The following is a 5,610-nucleotide window of genomic DNA, read 5'->3' as shown; positions in this document are numbered from 1 at the left end:
CCCCCCCCCCCCTTGTGAGTTTTTCCCTTTCCTTCTTAATCTCAGGAAAAGCACTTTGTGCTTTACCAGGAGCAGCCCAGCAGCCACTCAGCTATGGGTTCTCCTTTTCTCACGGCGTGCTGAGCAGCCTCTGCCACCTCGATGGCTCTGTTGCAGTCAGCACCGTACAAATAGAGGGTTAGAGGTGATTCTTGCCCTGCAGATCACATGAGCTAAGCTTTCGGGAAGGAGGTGGCATTGTTGAATTCCCAATCCTTGTTTTACAAAGAGGTGACCGAGATGATAATATTAAACCCTTTTACCAGGCATGCGGAGGCACAGGGTTGAGGGCTGGTTCCTTGGCTCAGGGCAGAGCCTTCTCCCAGGCGTGGACTGGCTGAGGGGTGCAACAGGGCTGCAACATGAAGGATGACCTCTTGGCTACAGCTAACCACCGAGGCAACACCTGTATCAACAGCATGGCCTGAGGACTCAGCTCAAGCAGAGGAAAAGAAGATTTAAGTCCCTCAGTCTGAGGGTCTGTCATCCCTGCTGTAGACTGTGACCGTGCAGGCACGCCTCTATCATTCAAAGCCTCAAGATTCACTAGCAACCCTCCCTTTGGTGCTACAAACCGCAGGATTTAGTCCCTGTTGACCAACATGAGGACACATTTCTCCAGGGGGGTGGCATGGCCTCACAGAAGACCTAGTTCTTCCTTCACTCTGGCAGAAATGCGTGTTTTCCAAAGAGCATGAAAGCTCACCTCCTCCTAAAACTTGTATTTTAGAAGAGCTGGACTTGGTACTCAAGTATTTTGCAAGATTGCATTGACAAATGCCTTTTTAAAATTCAAAGCTGAGCCCACCCGAAGAGTGAGTGAAAATCTTCACATTTCTTTGGGTTGCTTGATAAGCAGAAATGTTTTTACAAAGCCAGGAAAGAAGAACTCCTGGGATTTTCTCAAGATCTTTGCAAATATTTGTGCTGGTCCCACCAGGGCAGAGCTGTGCGTGAATGTGGAGGAATAAGTGGAGTGTGCAGAGCTGCTCGCAGCCCTGCTCCTGGGATCAGTTTTACATTGATCTTCCAGGGATGGGAAAATCCAGTGTCTGGAGAAGGGAAGAAGCTGAACCTCACAAGAAGCTGCAAGGAATCCCCCAGAACGGCCGTCCCTGTCCTTGTCCAGAGAAAACAACCTAAAGATTGTGCATTGTGATTTTATACCTCGGGGTATAAACCCTCCAGGAGGGAGTGAATGAGCTGGGAGAAGGTGTGGGCTGGTCAAGCCCCTCTCCACCTCCAGCATCCCTGCACTTGGTCTCCCTGCGAGCTCCACGCAAGCACCGCAAGCAGCAAAGGAGTGATGGCCACCCCTCCACTGTAACGTTCCAGCTTTTTTGGCTCCATCAGCCTAACCTTAGCTTTGTGCCCTCCTTCCACCTGCACTCCCAGGGCTCTGAGGACATCCGCTGGGCACCGACTGCCTCCTAACCCCATGTACACGGGTGCTTTTCCATCATTCACCCCCTCCTGATCTACCTGCTTGTGCTGTCAGAAGGGGCCAAACTGACTCAAGGAGAATGATTTTAATTGAAATTACTGTCTCCTGTGCTCACCCTAAGTGCTGGTCTTGAATGGCCAGTGTTGTGCACCACTGGCCACCAGCCAGGGCTAGCTGGTAGTTCTGTCTATAGCCTGATGTGTTTGCAGATGCCCAGTGGGAGAGTCTTGGTCCAACTGAAGGAAAATAGCTATGCTATTTTTTCCTGACAGTAGCACATAGGGATGGAAGAATGAGGGCAATGCAATAAATGACCCATCTAGGCATCAAAGGCCTTGCTGGGGATGAGGCTGGGACACACTGCGATGGGATCCATCACACTGGTGCTACAGCCTTGGAGAAAATCGGCAGCGGGGGCCCAGAGAAGCGTGTGGCAATGCCTGGTCACGCTGCTATCGCTGGGGGCCAGATGTTAGGACCAGCAGGGATCCAGCAGCAGGTCATGATGCTTTTGGATCCCAACTCCAAATCTGTGCACAATCCCCTGGCGCCGCAGGCAGAGTGTGCGGCTTGCCTGGCCACATTTTCCCTGGATGGAGGCACTCAGGAAACGCAGCTCCCGCCCACCCTCTCCCTCAGCACAACGGTTAATCCCCTGCTGTGCTAAAGCATTTTGCCTAGTTCCTAACATGAATTGGCCTGGCTTTAATTTCCAGCCAGTGCTTCTTGGTTTGAATTTCCCTGCCACAGTAAGTGGCTCTTTAGCAACCCATCTTTTCTTTCTATGAATGCCTTTGCTGGCTGTAATAAAAATCACTTCCCAATACGGGCATCACCTACACTCCACACGCTTTGCTTTTCACATGGGGAAGATACCCCTGCACAGGCTGCAGACCCAGCACAGACCCAGCTCTGGGTAAAACATGTGCCAGGTGCTGAGACCTCTCCAATGAAAGGTTTTGGCTCCAGTTGCTCAACTAAACTCAGTGCTGATGTCTCGTGCTCTCTTCTTTCTCTTATTTTGCCAAGGACCTCACAAGCCTTTTGTTCACTGACTTTATTGTGCACAGATGTACAGTGCTTCATCAGTCCTACCTGGGCCGCCAAGCTCCGATATGAATAACCAGATATCACTTAAATGCAGATGTTCAGAAAACTGGAGAAAGTCAGAATGGAAAAGAGGAGAAATGCAGTTTGGAGCTGGGGGAAGAAACTGCAGCACAGGCATCTCCACATTAAAAACAGTGAATTGGTCAAATGAATCCATCGAAGAAGGTCAACGCGGGCAGGATTTTCCATTTGGGAGAACAAAAGGAGATAGGTGAATGGGGGGAGCAGGCTGGAGATGCGCAGTGGGAGCTATGGTTGTGGTCTTTTGTGCTGGTGCCGTGTCCCCCGGGCCTCGTGTCCCAGCGCCCTGCGTCTCCCAGGACGCATTCCTCTCCACAGTTTTCATTCAGCAATGACAATGCTGCCCTTTCAAAAGACCCCACCCTTCCAAAACTTATATTTTGGCAATTTTAAAAATGCAAATTACTTTTTAAACAAACAAAAACCCCAAAACATTTTGTTTTAATTTTTGCAAACAATAATTCAGGGGAGGGGGGAAGGGAAAAGGGAGGATAGAAGAACCCAGGGGCTGAAAGTAATCTCTAAATTTTACTTGAATTTATGAATAGTCTCATTCTCCTTAAAATTGTCCCTTTCCCAGATAAGTTTTTTTGCCAGAAAATTGCTAGCTCAGCCTGAGCCATTATTTCTCATCTGCAGGAACAAGCCTCGCGTGCATTGTCCCAGCCACTGAGAAGGGCACCCTGCCTATGCCCATCTGTGGAGGGGCTTTGCTCCCAGTGCACCCCTGCAGATTTCTTCAGGGATATTATTTTTGAGGTCCATAATGGTCAAGCAAACAGACAAGTCAAAGAGAGGGGACAGTGGAGAGACCTGAGACCGGAGACCTATCTACTTGCTGGACTGGGAGGTAAAGAGAAATGCAGACAGTGGGAAGGTGTCCCTGGTCCCCTACAGCATCATGTCCCTTCAAGCCTGCTGCCAGCTGGTTTGAGGTTTTGGAGCAGAACTTGGAGGTGCTGGATGAGCTCCTGCACTGCTGCACACCACCAGACCCCTCTGGTCCAGCACAGGCTGCGGTGTGTTGGGCTGCAGGGCTGTGCCCACTGAGTGATCCCGGTGGATGTCCCCTGGGGGGCATGGATGCTGCCTGACCCGGGGAGGGGCTTTCTGTCCGTGCTTGCTGTGTCAAAATGGCAAAGCATGGATGAACACCAGCAGCGGCAGCGGCAAAGTCCTGTACAGTACAGCCTCTGCATGCAGCCCCAGGAGCTTGGAGCTGTAGGGACTGAGCAGCCAGATCCATCTCTGCTTGCAGGGCAGGCGGCCCCATGCCATCCCGTGTGGCTTGCTGCCACCCACCACAGACCCAGTTGGCCAACACTAAACAAAAACGTTTGCTCAGGAAAATTCATTTGCGTGCGCTGTTAAGTCTGAGTAAGGAGGAGGATCGGAAATTGGTTTGGTTTGCTCAAGCTAATCCACTGAGGGGGAAATCCATCGGGGTATTGTGGCTGCAAGGGGGAGACACAGGGTCTGCGCCAGGCCCCAGGTTTCCCTGACAGTCAGAGCAAAAAGATGGAGAAAAGTGTGTGGACACACCACAAAATATGCAGCTATGGCTGGTATCACCCATGAAACAGGAGCCACAAACCTGTCTTACAGCAAAAGTAAATGTGCACTGGTGGTGTGGGAAGGAAAGTCCCATCCTTGCTGATGCATCCCAGAGACCCCCACTGCTGGAGCTGAAGGCTTTCTGGGCAGCGCCTTACACTCTGACCTGCTCCCTGCGAGGCCAGATCCCTCTCACCCCTCTCCATCCATGAGAAACACCCCTAAGAGAAAGGAAAGACCAAACTGCAAATGTAGGTGAAGCAAGAGAGAGATCCTGTGGAGAAACATGCTGAGAAAATCTTCCCGGTGGCATAAAAAGGGGTTGTTGAACAGAAAGCTTTTCCATGCATGAAAAACCTGAGGAATGGTATTCTGCGAAAAAAGCTGTAGACAAGATGGCATCATAGTGACCCAAGACCTCCCTGGGGATGCTGCACGCTCCAAGTGCCCTTCACTTCCCACTTTGCCCAGTTCCCAAACCTCTACATGCCCCAGGGATCAGGAGGCCCTGGAGATGCCCCCTGTCAACATTGGTTCTGCAAAGTATAACAACACTCTGCAATACTGACGCCCAAGTTGGTAACAGCAACATTTACGTCTGCCTGAGATTTCCAATTATAAGACCCTCATTTTCTTTTACATAAAAAAATGCCAAACACACTGGGCTGAAATGTTTGAGACCGGGTGTCTGACTCAGGCTGAATATTTCTGGAAAAGTTCCTGCTAAAATGATTCAACTGCTAATGAGAAACAAGGCTAGTGAAAAATACAGTGTTGTGCCAATGCTAACAAATTTGGGGATTTCTTTCCTTAAAGAAAATCTATTTCCCTTATATTTGAAGCCAAGGCTTAAAAAGAAAAACATTGCTCCCTGGTAGGGATGTGTCTTTTGCTGTCTCTAGGAAGAACTGCTCAAGCTCAGCTGAGTTTCTAACTCGCTGAAGAATGGGGGACAATGTTCGGTCATAGTTGATGGAGTTTTGCAGCTAAATTCCCCGAAGATCTTATTTTCACTGGCCAAACCATGCTCAAAACCATGCCTGCAAGACAGGGCAGTAGATGTTTGTCCTGCTGGTGGACTCTTAGGTGCTGAGTCCAGCAGTGCCAACCTGCATTTCTCCCTCCTGCCTTTGGTACGAGATCTACCTCTGTACATCAGACCCCCCAGCAGAGGTGGTCACTGGCAGGCCCGTCAGCAGGAGGGGTGAACTTTCAGCACATGCTGGGGAGTGGGTAGGAAGAGCAAATGCTAAACAGCAGAGCCTGACGAATTCAATTCATGGAAGTGTTTTGGGGATTGCCCTCACCCCATCAGACACTAGGGGTAAACCAGGCACATCCATGGTGAACCAGGTGTCCATCAGCACCTGTAGTCAGCTCAAATACTGGCCCTCAAAACTGGGTGGCAGAGAGCTTGGCAAAGCCAACAACCAGTATGTCGT

Source organism: Athene cunicularia, assembly GCF_003259725.1.
Source record: "Athene cunicularia isolate RWA chromosome 18 unlocalized genomic scaffold, athCun1 chr18_part1, whole genome shotgun sequence".
Lineage (NCBI taxonomy): Eukaryota > Metazoa > Chordata > Aves > Strigiformes > Strigidae > Athene > Athene cunicularia.
The sequence above is the reverse complement of the archived record's forward strand: the minus strand, read 5'-3'. Positions refer to the sequence as shown.